The sequence below is a fragment of the Vulpes lagopus genome, chromosome 8, assembly GCF_018345385.1.
Source record: "Vulpes lagopus strain Blue_001 chromosome 8, ASM1834538v1, whole genome shotgun sequence".
In the NCBI taxonomy this organism is placed as follows: domain Eukaryota; kingdom Metazoa; phylum Chordata; class Mammalia; order Carnivora; family Canidae; genus Vulpes; species Vulpes lagopus.
Genome location: NC_054831.1, coordinates 123,695,110 through 123,712,126, shown reverse-complemented (window position 1 = coordinate 123,712,126; position 17,017 = coordinate 123,695,110). Strand labels below are relative to the sequence as shown.

At 48.6% G+C, this 17,017-nt stretch overlaps 1 non-coding gene across 1 annotated transcript; it reads left to right on the top strand.

Annotated features, from left to right (window-relative positions):
- The first annotated feature begins 774 nt into the window (after window positions 1–774).
- LOC121498324 lies at window positions 775–882 on the top strand. The gene has a single exon (XR_005989712.1). It is a non-coding gene; the product is annotated as a U6 spliceosomal RNA (small nuclear RNA).
- The last annotated feature ends 16,135 nt before the right edge of the window (window positions 883–17,017 follow it).

Genomic DNA, 17,017 nt, shown 5'->3' with positions numbered 1-17,017 from the left:
AAGGGGTCTGAGGATGTAACTTCATGGCCCAGAAACCCAGAAACACAACCTTAACCAAATGGTCAAGCGTAACATCACAGTGAGAAGCCATGTTGATAACATGTGCCCCCCAACACGTGATGAGAAGCACGCTTCAATTCTGTGGTCTTCCTCCCAAAAGCCCACAACCCACTCTAGGCATGGAAAAGACATCAGACAACCCCAAACTGAGAGGGACAGTCTACACAATATCTAACCGATACTCTTCAAGACCATCATGGGAAAGTCTGAGAAACAAGGAAAGCCTGAGAAATGGTCACACATTGGCAGAGCCCAAGGAGACATGACAACTCAACAGAATGTGGTGTCCTGGATGGCATGCTAGAACAGGAAATGGGCTTTGGGGGCAAACTAATGAATTAGAATAAACTGTGGAGCTTAGTAAAGAGTAGTATACCAGTGCTGGTATCTCAGTGGTAGGAAATGGACCCTAATTCAAGACACTAACAGGGAAGACTTGGTGAAAGGTGTACAGGGAGTCTGTATTATCCTTGCAACTCTTCTGTAAATCTATAGCTATTCTAAAATAAAAGTGTTTTTTTTTTTACAAAAGGCAATGCTATCATATACGTATACATACACACGTGTAATACATACATGCTTACATATGCACAGAACACTCTAGAAACCATAACACCAGAGGCCTCTGATAGGATCAAGGTGAAGGACAGAGGAGGCCACTGTACACCCTTTTCTACCTTTTGAATTTTCAATATCAATAGTTAAAAAGCAAATGTTCTCTGCAGACTTTGGCAGCACATATACTAAAATTGTAACAATGTGAAGATTAGCATGGTCCCTGAATAAGAATAAATGCAAATTTGTGAAGCATTCCACATTTTTTAGAGTTTAGTGGGTATAGAGTTTTAGTTTTAGAAGATAAAAAAATTCTAGAGATCTGTTGCACAACACTGTAAAAATATCTAACAAAGTTTAACTGTACCCTTAAAAATGGTTAAGATGACAAATTTAACATTGTACGTTTTTTTTCCACAATAAAACAAGAAAGTGTTCTGAAGCAAAAGTAACAAAATGTTAATATCCATTCAGCGATGGGTATGCAATTTATCTGAATAATATTCTATCATTTTCTGCATTTTTGAAAAATTAAAATCTCGGGCAGAGGACCCTGCATGTGCAAACGCCCTGAGGCAGGATGAAGCCCAGCCAGTGTGTGCTGGAGAGCAGGGAGGAAAGGACAAGGTGGCACAAGATGAGAGAAGTAGGTGGGGACTTGATCATACAGCCACCAAGGACAACACCCTTCCCGCACATTCCAGAGGCCCCTGCCCCTGCCAGCCTAGAGGCTGTTCCTTTCTCAAGTACTAACAGGGCTCCTGAGTGCCAACTGGGCCCAGACTCTGCTCTATCCTGAACATGACAAGCCCATTGTTCCCCTTCTCCTGCAGGCTGCTTTCCCCTCAAGAGGCAGTTCTGAGGTGACAGGTTTCTGTAGGCGGATCCCCCAAGGTGGAACTCACAAAGACTCGACTGTCTGGGGCACCAGTCCCGACTCAGCAGCGCAGAATCCTCGCCTGATCCTGCAGCCTCCACATCAAAGAGAAGATCAGAGCTCCTGCCAGCCACCTGCACACAGCACATAGCCCAGCCCTGGACCTGGAGTAGTTCTCTTTGGCACATTTCACCCTCGGGGGTGAGGAGGGAGGTGAAGGCAGGATACTAGGGGTAGCTCATAGGCACTATGTGGATACCCATCAGGAGGAGCACCAAGGGGCACCTGGGTGGCTCAGCGGTTGAGCGTCTGCCTTCGGCTCAGGGCATGACCTGGGGTCCTGGGATCGAGTTCCGTATCAGGCTCTCCACAGGGAGCCTGCTTCTCCCCCTGCCTGTGTCTCTGCCTCTCTCTCTCTCTCTCTCTCTCTCTCTGTGTGTGTGTGTGTGTGTGTCTCATGAATAAATAAATAAAATCTTAAAAAAAAAAAAACAAGAGGAGCACCAAGCTATGGGGTGGCATCATTTCCCACGCACACAGCGTGGTCCATAGCACACCACGAGGAAGGCAGGGCAGGTATTGATACGTGCACCACAGATAAGGAAGTGGAATCAGAGTGTTCCAAGGTCACACAGTTGGTCAGAAGGCTTAGACCCTTGAGATCCCTGTCCGGTGCCCTTCCCAGGCACCCAAGGAGCCTTCCACCCCGAGAGTGGCAGTCTGACCAGTGAAGACACTAGGGCTAGATCTCCCAACCTCATCACTCGGTAGCTGGGATCTTTGTGCAGACAATGGCCTCATAACCCTATTGGAAATACCAACTGCCACCCACTGCCTCCACTCTTCCCGTCCCCCTGACACCACGCTACCCCATCACAGCATGCACGTCGTCTGATCTGTGGCCTGTCGGCCGTCTACCTCCCCACTAGACAAAACCCTCCATGAGGACAGGCCCCAGGATTGTTTCGTTCACTGCTATATCCCCCTGGGCTTAGAATAGTCCATTACAATAGGTGCTTAATAAATAGGCACTGAACAAACAAATGAGGTCACCACTAAATGAAGTTCCTCCAAGTACAAGGGCCATCCCATGGGAGGTGGGAGGTGACAGGCTAGTCATGGCTGGGCATGGGAACAACATGTGGTTGGAGGGGATGTCTGGGAAGGCTTCCCGGAGGAGCTGGGGTCTGAACGGGACCAGTCGGCTTTGCTGAGAGAGTTGAGGACAGCTGCTCGAATGCCTGTACCACCACAAGTAGGGGTCAAAGTCAAGGCGGGCCAAGGCTGGGCTCTGCCTGGCTGACTAATCAAAATTCCTATAGGTCAGTCCTACAGAACGGGTTCCACTTTCTCCTTCAGGCACACTGCAAATAACTATTGTAGACCTTCTTGGATGCCCATGAACAGTCAAAACTATAAATGTGGAATCTGCAAGGTCTCAGCTGTGTTGCTCTGGGGCCTGGGAGTAACTCCAATGACTAGTAGGAGGAAAATGAGACTGGGTGGTATAAGAGAATTCATGATTAATAATGAGGCATATAGGAGGTAAAGGGAGAGAGGGGCTCAGCAGAGCTGGAGTACTTAAGGAAGGCTCCATGGAAAAAAGGTGTCCTATGACCTCGGTCCAGAAGGATAGTCTGAATTCTGTGTCAGAATGTGTTTGGTTACAAACAATAGAATACCTGAGTTAAAGTGGCTTAAGCCATGAGGACATTTATGTTAGCGTCACAGCTTAAGTTCAAAGAAAGGCAGTCCTGGGGTTGGTTTAAAGGCTCCCAGAGGCCCTATGCCCTCTTTCCCCTTCCTTTCTGCCATCCTCAGTCAATCAACTATTAGCTTTTATCTGAATATGTATCGCCTCACGGTAGCAATGTGGCTGCCACAACTCCAGGCATTACCTCCTCCCACCACACTGTCCGAGGCAGGAAAGGAGGCCCAAATGTCCATCATGGATAAATAGATTTTGATGCATTCATAAATAGAAAGCCCACAGCAATTAAAAAATAAAAGAATGAAAAAAAAAAAAAAGAATGAAGTATTACTACAAGTAATAGCATGGGAAATGCTCTTCAGCAAAAGAAGCCAGACATGGAGATACTGGTAATGGGGTAGCCATGTAAGTGTGGGAACAAGGAGTATTTGGGAATCTATACTCTCCTTTCACTTTTGCTGTGAAGTTAAAATTGCTCTAATATATACAAAATACATATTAAAAAAGATATATGTGTTTATATATATAATATTTTAAAGATCTTTTTTAAAGAAGCCAAACATGAAAGAAGACATTGGATGATCCCACTCCTATGAAGCACAGAGCAGACCAAACTGAGCATGGTGATACATTATTCTTAATGGTTACCCCTGATGGGAGGTATGGGCTGGGTAGGGCACGAGGGAACCTTCCAGGATGCAGCAAATGTTTTATATTTTGATCTGAGTAGCAGTTACAAGAATATATATGCAAAAACTCATCAAGATGTGTGCACTTCATGGTGCAGTCATTTATATCTCAATTTTTTTTTTTTAATCAAAGCATCTAAAAGAGAGAAAAGGAGACCACTACACAGGCCTCTCTAATCAAGGGAGAAATGTTCCCAGAGGCCCCAGCAGCTGTCCCCCAAACAAATTCTGGGCCAGAACTGGGTCACATGAACACCCCAGTCCCCATTATCAGCCAAGCTGGGTGGAAGTGCCAAGACCGGCCAAGGCCAATAACGACCAAGGTCATGGTGCTAGAACAAAACTAGGGTTCAGTGACAGAAGGAGATGGGTGAGGGTTGCTGCGCAAGCGGCCAATGGTGTCTGCCACAACTGCAGAAGTCCCCGAGAAATGAGGGTCCCTCTGGGCAGGGGTCATAAAAGTGGAACCAGCTTCTGCTCACCAGACAGACGCTCCCATGTGCACACGCTTCAAGATGGCAGCAAGCGAAGAAGGATACACAGAAATCATGAGGGAGAAAGTCCAAAAATCATTGCCAGAAACCCACTCTATCTGTCAGGATTCTCCAGAGAAATAGAATAGGGTAAGCAGGTGGATGGGACCAGGAAAATCTGCTGGGCAGTGGGGCCAAAACCTCAGCAGGAATGGAGGCAAATTTCTTCTCTGGGAAATCTCAGGTTTTGCTCTCAAGGCTTCCAATTGATGGGATGAGGCCCACCCACACTATCAAGGGTGATCTCCTTTACTTACAGGCACTGATTGCCGACGTTGACCACATCCCCAAAATCCCTTCACAGCGACACCTAGATTAGTGTTTGATTAAATAACTAGATACTGGAGTCCAACCAAGCTGCCACGGAACACTGCCCACCGGCCAGCTGACCCAACTTCAGTTGTGCTTCCCTCACGCCGTCTCCCATTTCCCCAATCCACCCCACCCCAACTCCCCGTCCTTATCTGAGCTCATGTGGGCCACCACCGTGAATCTCCAGACAGCGGCACTTCCACGGTCGAGATCTCCAGGGGCCTCGCCCAGTGGGGTTCCACACTTGGGTGGAGTGGAACCAGAAAGGGGCTTTCTATCAGGAGTCTAGAACAAGAGACCCGGACTTGGCCAAATCAGCCACAAAAACCCTGGGGGACTGGCAAGGGGGGTAACTGGGATGCTGCTCCCCCAGATGAGCTGATCTTTGCTGGGGTTCTTGGTTTTTATCTGCTCAATGGATTCCTTGGTATTCGCTGTCTCTCATAAACATTTTTCTGTGATATATACTGTAAATCTGCTTCATTTGAAATTCACAGCTAATGACCTACTCTCTCATATTCAGGAAACAGAATAAGGTTCCGGCTTTTAAAGGCCAGGAGTTTACTAGCCTGAATATGACAAGTATTACAAAGTATAGGCCTGCTCTAAAAGCACTTAAGAAACAGTCTCCGTCAGAAAATTCAAGAATACCTTCAAATAACATCATTTATCTGCCAAGAGGCCAAGGGGGTGGGGAGCGAAGGTGGGTGGGAAGTAAACGAGAATTTGATCAAATCCATATTTTCAGCTCCCCGGGTGAGGGAGAGAGAAATATTTACTAACACCCCTCCCTCTGAGAAGCTTGTGTGCACACTTGTGTGGGCAAGGGGTAGGGGGCTGTGCACCGGAGCAAGTGCGTGCAAGCGCATGTGTGCATCAAAGCCCTGTCCCCTTCGGCCACCCGCCCCCACGGCGGACTCAAGACAACTCTGCGCAATCTGAATTCTAGGATCAAAGAGGTAATTGAATAAAATGAGTATCCCCGTTTTCGGGTCGGCCCACTTAACTGAAACCCAAAGCCAGCTCTTGGACTAAATTGGGCTGAGGCCAAATCGATTAGGCCCATCCGCACTTTCTCATTTTCAATAGAGTCAGGGCTTAACCAGGTTAGTTTTGTTAAACACATTAGCCAGGTACTCTCCTCTCTCCAGCCCAATGATTTTATGTCGGGCCTGAAGGATTGTAATTGCAATCCAGCGAGACGCCAACTGAACAGGGTGATTTACTGAGGGCTGTGGGGCCCAGGCCGGCCTCCTACCTGCCGCCTGCCCGCTGGACGGGAACTCTCTTCCCCAAATCTTGTCCTGATTAACAGGGAGGGGGTGGCCGAGGGTGGGTGGTGCAGGGAGGGGGGATCCCTGGGGAGAACAGGATGCTGCTTCTTTCAGACACCTACTCTGTGGTTCTCTCCAAGACTGGGGGTGAGGGGAGGCACTGGGGACAAGGGTCTCTGGCCCACAGAACCAGAACCAGAACCGGAACCAAGACTCAGGAGGGCTGGGCTTCTGGAATGGCCTGAGTGCTGCTAAGCATCCAAGTCCCACCCCCCAGTCCCTGGGGGAGGGCAGCCCTCCTTGCTGTCGTTCAGGAACATTCCCAGCCTTACTCTCCAGGATTTTCTGGACCTCAGGCCTCACCAGGACAGGTCCCCAGCTCAGACCCCACCTCCTTCTCCCAGCTTTCTCTCCCAGGTGCTCTCTAGGTCCCACCTGCACCCTGGGATTCCCATCCTGCTCTGCAGCCCCCTCCCCTGTAGCCTGAGCACTTGGCCTCTCATCTCCAAGCCCCAGTCCTCTCGTCTGCTCACTGGGTGTGAGGAGGAAATTCTCCCAAAGAAAAGAAGCTGAGCAGGACAGACATCACCAGTGGCAGTGAGGATGGGGAGGAATTGGAGCCCTCATACGTTGCCGGTTGGAATGTAAAACGATGCAGGCGCTTTGGCAACAGGACGGCTGTTTCTTTTAAGGTTAAGTATGCATTGGGGATCCCTGGGTGGCGCAGCGGTTTGGCACCTGCCTTTGGCCCAGGCCGTGATCCTGGAGACCCGGGATCGAATCCCACATCGGGCTCCTAGTGCATGGAGCCTGCTTCTCCCTCTGCCTGTGTCTCTGCCTCTCTCTCTCTCTGTGACTATCATAAAATTAAAAAAAAAAAATCTTTAAAAAAAAAAAAAAGGTTAAGTATGCATTTACCAGAGGCACCTGGGTGGCTCAGTGGTTGGGCATCTGCCATCGGTTCAGACTGTGATCCTGGAGTCCTGGGATCGAGTCCTGCATCAGGATCCCTGCAGGGAGCCTGCTTCTCCCTCTGCCTGTGTCTCTGCCTCCCTCTCTGTGTCTCTCATGAATGAATGAATAAAACTTCAGGGAGAAAAATGCACTTACCATGTGACCCAGCAATTCTCACTCCTAGGTATTTACCCAAGAGAAATGAAAGCATGTGTCCACACAAAGACTCAGATATGAATGTTCAAAGCAGATTTATTCATAATACCTCCAAACTGGAAACAACCCAGATGCCCATCATCAAGTGAATGGATGCACCAAGTGTGGTATATCCATATGATGGAATATTATTTAGCAATACAAAGGAGTGCAGGGCTGCTACCTCCCATGACACAGATGATCTGCAAAACCATTAGGCCAACTGAAAGGAGTTGAGTGTAGGATTCTATGTATGTGAAGTATGTGAAATGTCCAGAAAAGGAAAATCTATAGAGACAGAAATTAAATTAGTGGTTACCTGGAGCTCAGAATGGGAAGGAGGATTAACCGTAAATAGACACTGGGGATCTTACTGAGGTGGTAAAAAGTGTCCTAAAACTCGATTGTGGTGATGGTTGCACGACTCAGTAAATTTACTAAAAGGCATTGAATTGTATACTTAAAATGGGTCTGCTTTATGGAGTTTAAATTATGCCACAATAAAATTGTTTATGAAAGAGAGAACAAGAAATTCTGGAACCTGCCACAATTTAACGGTTCCTCCGAAAGTTCGACGTAGAAGTCCCATGTGACCCAGCAGTTCCGCTCTGGGCATATGTCCCCAAGAGAAATAAAGAACATTCGTTGACACAAAAGTTGTACATGAATGTTCACAGCACCAAAAGTGAGGATAACCCTCATGTCAGCTGCGAGCATTACTATGCAAACCAGAGCCTTCTCTCCAGCTCGGGTTCAAGGATGGCCTGGTGGTTGACAGCTTGGGTGCTTCTGCCGACTTCTAGGCCATGAGTTGCACCCCTTTGGTCAGCAGAGAACACGGTGGGGCCCATCCCACAGCTGTCCTTTGTGAAGTATGATATCACTGCCGCTGTGTTAAGGGTATTGACGCAATGGCTCTCTCTCCCCTGGAATGGAAGCTTCATTGGGGCAGGACCGGGCTGGTTTCCGCTTATGACTGGGTCCCCCTCTGCCTGACACAGAGCCTCACAAGCTCTCACTATTTATGGACAGAAGAAGAGAAGGGGATGAGGAGAAGGAGGGAAGGAGTAGCCACTGGTATTGGCCAGAACAGCCCTCCCAAGATAAATGTTATTGTTACACTCTAAACCCAGAGACTTCAAGTCCAGTGCCTGGAAGCATTGGGGGAAAATAAGAATTTTAATTATAATAAGGGGAATGATCCACAAATTGGTACCATATTGCTCTGTGTTCCAGCTTTCTGAAGTTTAGCAGCTCTGGTGGTGTCAAAAGCACAGAAAGTAGAACAACTGATGTGCAAGACTCTGAATCCTGCCAGGCCCCACTCTGAGACCTTTCCACATGTGATTCACTCTGCACAACAAACCTCCGATACAGCTTCTATGGCTAACCCCACTTTATGGACGAGAGGACTGAGACCCTCGGTAACTTACCTGAGGCCACACAGCCAGATGGCAGAGCCAGGTTTGGACTCTCATAGTTCATCTCTACAAACTGTGCCCTTAACTCCTACATGATGCTTCCAGAAGAGGGAGAAATGTCTAAGGAATGAGTGAGCAGCATTTCTTTTCTGACACTGGAATTTGGGAGCCCATCACAAAATAAAGGGCCATCCCGAATAACTGGTTCTGGTACAGCTAGACTAGCAACCCCCTCGCAGATTCTGTCATTCATTCATCAAGTGGTTACTGAGCACCTAACCCTCTGTTTCTTCATCTGCAGAGTGAGAATACTACTACTAGGACGTGCCTCCCAGGATAAGGCATTTGGAACACATGCACCCTAAGGGCTCAGTAAGTGTTTGTTGTATTATCGTCAGTGTGAAGCAGGCCCTGGCTGGGCTATGAGAATGGAAGGCTGCAGAAGATAGACGTTCCCCCAAGGAGCCTGCTGGCTGGTAGAAGAAAGAGTTCAACTATTACAACCCACTCATTCTTTAGAAAATGAAAAAGCACCTCCCCAACCAACATATAAGGTCTTGGCATCATTTGCAATATAAAATGGTCTTCAAATTAAATACACACACGTGCACACACACACGTGCACACACACACACACACACACACAGTTAGTGACAGCTGAATTAGGTCGATGAACCGGATTAGTGTTGTCAGTGGATCATATCTCTGCGAATTTCCTGGCTGTGATATGGTGCTGCCGTTACGCATGATGTTACCTTGAGGGAAACTGGGGGAGGGCCGCATGGGTTCCTTCTGTATTATTTCCCACAACCATGTATAAGTCTACAATTATCTCAAAATCAAAACTTTTTTTTTTAAAGCTCTTGGTTCTTTCAAGAGAAGTGGATCTGTCATGTAGGCCCTATATAGGACCTTTAATTCCACTACTACATGCACATAAATGCTATTGTGAATGTCTATATGAGATGATGGAGAGGTTAACCAAACGTACCGTGGTAATCACTGGGCAGCGTGTATGTACGTCAAGTCACTATGTCGCACACCTTGAACTTCTAAGGTGCTGTAAGCCAGCTCTGTGTCAATAAAACTGAAAGGGGGACAAAATGCCGTCATGAACATCTATTTGCCTAGAAATAATAGTAATAACAGCACCATTATTAGGTGCCGGGCATGCTCTATATGCATCACCTCCAGTCCCCCCACGACGGTATTTTTCATCTCAAAAGTCAGCAGAGAGCTCAAATTTGTTCCGAACACAGGAGAAACGATGGTCTGGCTTTGTGTTTGCCGGGAAGTCATTGCCCAGTGATCAGTGTGGCTGAGAGCCAGGGGAGCATCATGTGCCACTTCTTCCCCTCCACACCCCCACCCCTCCAAAACCATAACCCTCCTGGGGTTGACAAGGAGGAGCAAGCAGCTGGTGCGGCCAGGGTGATGATCCTTGAAGTTAATGGCAAATTCTGGAAAGTCGGAAAAATCAAAAGCCTCTAATAGGGAGAAAGAAGATTTTCAGGAGGGTGGCCAAGCAGCCGAGCAAGGGGTGGCTTTTCTTCTGGTTCTGTCATGCAAGCTCTCAAAAGCCAGCACGCGTCCATGGAGGAGATGGTAACCCTTCTCTCTCCTTTTAGGAGAGCAAGGTTGCTTGTCACTAACTCTATGAAAGCAACTTCCAGGGCAAATCATTGGCGTGACATGAGACCTCCCACTCCGATTCCCCCACTCCACCCTACCCCACCCGACCCCCGGTGCACACTGCCTTGTCCCAGCGTTCCATCTGAATTGGGATTCAAAACAGCACCCAAACATCAAGAGAAGAATCAGTCCCATTCAGCCAGGGATATCCTGACTGAATCTGGAAAGGGAATTTAGACCTTTTGGAAATATTTAGAAACGTTAGGAGTAAGTTGTAGAAATTTTCTAAGTAGAAAATACGGCCCTCTAAATTATACGTAGAATATAACATCAAATCATTTTGAGGTCCCACTATAGCCCCCAAAATATTATTTTAGGAAAGAAAGGCTTTACTGTGTCCTTTCTGTCCTTTGGTAATTGCGCAAGAAGAAGGCAGTGGCATGTCACTACTATCTTTGGGAGCCAAGGCCCCCCAGTAACACGATACAAACTAGTACAAGGACAGAGCTCGTTCCTGGGAGCTGAGTCATCTGCAGGGGGCACGAATCCTAGCTTGTTCGGATCTGGGCCCACTACAGCATTCCAGCAGCTTCCTTACTGGTCTTGGGAAGTTCTTGTGGAGATTTGTACACACCCCCCGCCCCAGTCTGTGACATGAAAACACCATAAAGATGAGTCATTTTTATGAACCACGGTGGAGCATCTATTGAAGGAATGTGTCATGCGTGGAAAGGTCTGGATGGAAACATTATAAATTTTTAAGCACAAGTGAAATCAACCCACAACCTCTCAGTGTAAAATACGGTTGGCTGCCCCATCCCTCCCTCTGCAAGCCGAGCTCACTGGCAAAAGGAAGCAGGACCTCAGGCCCTCACCGCATATCCGGAAGGCAGTAGAATATGCCATCTAATGAGAATGTGACATGAGGGAGATATATGAAGACCTACTTAAGCCAAAGAGCCGATTCCAGCTGATTCTCCATCTCTGACTTCCTAAAAACAACAATAATCGTTTTCAGTCCTCGCCTCTTACGAGGAAGGCGAAGGAGCTTGGTGACTCAGCACAACGGTCAGGAGGACACGCTCTGGCCTTGGACAACCCTGGGCAAGTTACTTGTGCCTCAGTTTCCTCACATGTAACCCACAGATGATAATAAACATACCTTGCTCCCCGGGCTGTTGTGAGGATTTAGTGTGGTCACCCAGATTTGGGTTCCTAGCGGGGGTGCTTGGCACAGGCCGAAGAGTCCACACAGGATTTATTTGTAGGGTTTTCACCTGTGCCATGCAGCGTGCTAAGTCTTGCCTTCACTGTTTCATTAAACCCTCACAACAGGGATCCCTGGGTGGCGCAGCAGTTTAGTGCCTGCCTTTGGCCCAGGGTGCGATCCTGGAGACCCGGGATCAAATCCCATGTTGGGCTCCTGGTGCATGGAGCCTGCTTCTCCCTCTGCCTATGTCTCTGCCTCTCTCTCTCTGTGTGACTATCATAAATAAAAAAAAAAATTTTTTTTAAACCCTCACAATACCACATGAAATAGGGGGTTTGGGTTTTTTCCTGTTTTACAGGGGAGGAAACTGAGGGTCCGTGAGGTGCAGTGGCTCTGGCCACGGTTACGCAGCCTCAAAGCCCGGTAGGCCCCCAAGGGTCACCAGCTGCGCGCGATGCGTACCCACCGTCTTCGTGCCCTCACGAGTGCAAAGGCCTTCCCGTGCCTCCTAACAATTCTCCATCTCCTTCCTTCCACGGGCAGTGACCATCTCCTGAGACTGGTTTCATTTATCTTCGCACCAAAGCAGCTGTATTGGCAGCAGCTTCCAGGCCAGGGCATCCACCAGGGGGTCTGGATTCGGGCCTGAGCCACAGCCTGGTGCCCGGGCCAGTGCCCGCCTGCCCGCCCCCTGGCCTCCTGCTCCCGGCTGCAGGGTCTGCCTCGGCCTGCGCCTCTCCTCCCCATAAACCCAGCTACTAATTACTGCCCCACAAACACGCCACCATCATTTCAGATCTAACCAGCAAATGAAAAGCTATCGCTCTCAATCAGCCTCCCTGGGCCTCAGCCACGTGGGCGAGCGGCGATCCCTCACCTGTCAGGTCCACTTACAGAGGCCGAGCAGGAACAGAACCGCTTGCCATCGGCCAGCCACGCTGTCGAAGACGTGCTTCATGGGGACCAGGAGGGGGGGAGGATAGTGTGAGTGTGTGTGTGTGTGTGTGTGTGTGTGTGTGTGAAGGAGGGAGGGAATGTGTGTGTGAGCCCATCAGGGAGATTCTGAGTATATGTGAGTGTGAGAGAGCTCCGTAAGTCTGTGAATGAGGGTGTGACTGCGGGTGAGTGAATGTGTGGTGTAAATATGTGAGTATATGGGAGTGTGTGTGTGTCATATGAACAACTCTGGGAGTGTGCATGTGTGAGAGATTGTGTGTGAGAGCACTGTGAGGATACGTGTGTATTTGTGTTTCCCAAGGCCTCCTGGTGCTGCGCTCAGAGGAATGGGAGAAGAGGGATATGGTGGGGACGAGCAGGGGCTCCTGCTACTATTTTTTTTTAATTTTTGTTTAAAGATTTTATTTATTTATTCATGACAGACACAGAGAGAGAGAGAGAGAGGCAGAGACACAGGCAGAGGGAGAAGCAGGCTCCATGCACGGAGCCCGATGTGGGACTCGATCCCGGGTCCCCAGGATCACAGCCCGGGCTGAAGGCAGCGCTACACCGCTGGGCCACCCGGGCTGCCCTCCTGCTACTACTTCTTGCCACTGGAAGGGCCCAGGACCGCCTGAGGACCCCGAGGCTGAAAGCATCTGCTTTCCCCCCACTAAGCGGGCAGAAGAGGGGAAAGTGAACCACCGACATCATTTGGCAAATGGAGAAACTGAGGCTAGGCATGTGGGCTGACATCCTGGCCTCTTCCCACACTCAGCACCCTCGAGCACAGCACGCACCGCTGACCGCCTCAGGCCCGGAGCCGTGGCTGCTCTGCTCCGTGCTCTGGAGCAAGTCCCCCCAGCCTTGCTGGGGCTCCGTTTGTCCGTAGACCTAGTAATAGCACCAGTGGACTGGGTACGTCGGGACAGCCCCTGCCCAGGGGAGCTGACGGATGAGCAGCCCCATTTTACAGATGAGGAAACCGAAGGTAGTAAGTAACCGAACTTTTTGCGTGCATCTGTGATTGTTTCCTCCAGATGAAACCACAGACGCCGGCGAGGACCAGCCTGAAGGCCCCTCACACATCCTAGCAGTGGCCCTCCAGAAATGTGCTACCAGTGTGTGCTCCTCCCAGCCTGTTTCCCTCCTTGTTTGAAAAATCTCAATCCCAACATCCTGAGGGCCCAACCTGCAATGTCAGGGGCCGTCCCCTCGCCAATTCTGCCAGAGGTCCCACGGGTCCCAAGAGACATCTAGGTACTCACACCCAGGTGTCCCAAGGCCCCCAGGTGCCATATTCCTCCTTCCGCTTGCACACGCGTGTGCACACGCACAGGTGTACCCCGGCCGGTGTCCACAGGTGTGTATGTGATAAATTCTTTCTATAGGTTAAGGGCTTGGGGTTCTTCCCAGGGGGCTTCAAGCCCAGATAAGAGAGCCAAAGAGAAACATAAATAAGCCAACATCCTTGAGACGGGCAGGGGGCCCGTGGAGGATTGGGGTGGACGGGGTTTTGATCAGGCAAGAGGGGGTTCTCCAGGAGGGAAGGGGCTGCTAGTTCCATCCAGTTCCACTTTACAAAAGAACTCCTCAAATTAGAAAACTAAGCAAGATGCTCGGCACTTCCCAGAGAGCCCTTCGAGCTGGAGCGGCTCTGCAAAACATTTTCCAAACTCATTAGCCCCATAAAAGTCCAATTTTGCTTGCAAAATTTCCCCTGGCCCTACCAACGCTCTCGAAAACTGTTCCCTCTTTCATTCCATCCATCCCCCAGGATCTCCTCAACCTCTTCCCACATCACCTGGCAGAAAGAAGGCTCAAGCATTAGCTGCCTACAGCAAAGACCTTGAACATGGGTTTGGACTCGAGCGAGAGGGAATGAACAGGGAACCACCTCGGGTTAGCAGATGTCCCGGCCCCGCACACCCTCTGCCCACTGATTCTCATTAGCCAGCTTCTGTTTTCTCTCAGACCCCATACCTGAGGCTGTTTTCACATCCACAGCCCAGTGCCGGGACGTGCTCTCCCTGACTCGGGACCCCACCTACCTCCCGCCCCCAGAGCAAAAACACAGCCAACAGCCGCCCGAAGCAGCCGCCTTGATTTACAGTCAAGCGTAAGCACTGCAAATTCTATTTTATTTCCCCAGAAACACATGAAAAACTTGGCTCTTTCATTTGCTGACACAAATCTTTTTTCTTTCTGTTTTTCCTTTTCCCATTATTCCTCCCTCCCCGGTGCCTTCCCTCACCTCCCACCTCTGCCCCAGTCACTAGTACATAAAATGACAAGTTGCAGATAAATGAGGAAGCAGGGAGATTGGACGAACTGACTCATCTAGAAAATCATTTTCCTTCTGAATCTGCATTTTCGGGAGCGGACATCTGTTATCACATGTCGAGGCCTTCACTGGCCCCTGGCGCATCTTTGCTAGGAACCCAGAAGGACCGCTCCCTGCAAGGCTTGACCAAGTCAGATGTATCTGGTCCCCCTGACCATTCCCCCTCTGTTCACATAGACTTGCTAAAGACAATGCCACCATAATCCGTGGCCCAGAAATGACAGCACAACATCCCTCAGCCCTCGGAGGGCTGCAGAATCCTTCCAAACCCCTGCAAAGTATTCGCCCTCTAACCCAAGTTGGATGCTGGAGTTTGTGGGGCAGCAGGGAGAGGAGGAGGCATTTGCTAGTCATGCTAGTTTGGAGTCAAACTAGTCATGTTGCTTTTGAGTCTGAGGACAGGGTCACCAACTGACTTGAAGGGGATAGAAATCTGATTAGGACATTTCACACATAGGAGGAACTCATCCCCTTGACCAGGGCTGCGTCAGCTGGCAGCTTGCAGACCTGCGATCTATGACAGCACCACTGTCCAGAGGCTGCGGGGAGGATTGGGTGGAGTAACATCTGGTGGGAATCTAAAGCACCCCCCCACCCCACCCCAGCATCCTCCTCAGGTCTACAGGGGAGATGAACAATCAGAGTTCTGAGGCAGTGGCGGTAATAATATCCAGGCTCTCTCGGGGTCACTTCTTCCTGAAAGCCCTGAACCATTTCACAAAGACTGTCTTTTGTTTGTCTGAAACAGTTCTATAAAGGTAGAAATTGATAGGAATTGCATCATTGAGTTTTATAACAAAGTTGAGGCCCAGAGAGGTTAAGTCATTTGCCCAAGGTCACACAGGCTGGTAAACAAACCAAAATTGGCAAATTCTTAAAAGTTAAACATACAGCTAACGTGGAACCCAGCCATTCCACTCCTAGGTACTTACCCAAGAAAAATGAAAGCATAAAGAATTGCACCTAAATTTTTAAAGCAACTTGATTCATGATAGCCAAAACCCAGAAACATCTCAAATGTCCATCAACAGGTGAATGGATGGAAAAAAAAAAAAAAAAAACAGGCGAATGGATAAACAAATTGTGGCATATCCCTACAATGGAACACTACTTAGCAATAAAAAGAAACAAGCTATTGATACTTGAACAATGTGGATGAATGTCAAAACCATTATACTAAGTGAAAGAAGCCAGACTCAGAAAGAAAAAAAAAAAATTAGTACATACTATAGATTCCATTTATACAAAATTTTGGAAAATGCAAACTAACCAACAGGGATAAAAAGCAAATCAGAGGTGGCCCCGGGGGCAAGAAGGATGAATTACAAAGAGCATGAAGAAAAAAAAAAAGAAAAAAAAAAAAAACAAAGAGCATGAAGAAACTTTTAAAGGTGACCCATATGTTCAGAATCTCAACTGTGGTGATAGCTTAACAGATGTATCCATATGGTAAAACTCATCAAACTGTACACTTCTAATATGTGTCATTTATCATGTGCCAACTACACCTCAATCAAGCTGTAAAAAAATTTCTAAATGTACAAAGGAGAAGGGAGGACAAGGCGAAGAGGCAGTCCAAGTAGGACAGTAAGGTGCTAGAAATGAAATTAGCGCGCGGAACATACAATTTGGGGCATGACTCAAATTTATTTGTGAGTTTTTGTTTTCTAGCAGAGAGGAAAAAGAGGGGAAAATGATTTTAACACAGTCAAATAGTGTCCACGGAGCTGGAAATGAACCCCGATCCTGCACGCGTGAGGCTGCCGGTCTCACGACCTCTCACGCACCCCCATCATCAGTGAGAGTCCCCAAAGTCAATGCCGGCAGAAGCAGCAGAGGGTGTGCTGGTCGGTGTTTACCAGCTGACTCGGGGTGGGCAGACCCGATCTGTCGTGCTCACCGGTGTCTGTGTATCAACGCTCCCACCACAGCCAGTGGCAAACTACCCAAGCGAAGTCGTGGAAGCTTCACACCATCGCAGAGTTGTTCCCACAAGGCCACAATAGAAGTCAATCACCTCAAAGGCATAGGACATTGCAAACTGTAGGAAAATAATTAGGAAGTGGTGAGTTTTGAATACCTATTGTCCTTGTTTTTAATATAATTTCATTGTAAACTTATGTAATTTAATTTCACATGATGGCTTGCCCATAAACTTCCTCCAGATTTAACTATTGGATTTCATGATCCAGTACTAGCCAGCTCCAGCACGCTATGGGGTCGAAGCTAGGGCATGTGGCTGAAACCAAAGTCCGTGCGTCCCAAGGTCCTGTGGTTGGATGTGGTGAACGGAGCTAGGGGGCAGGAGACAGTG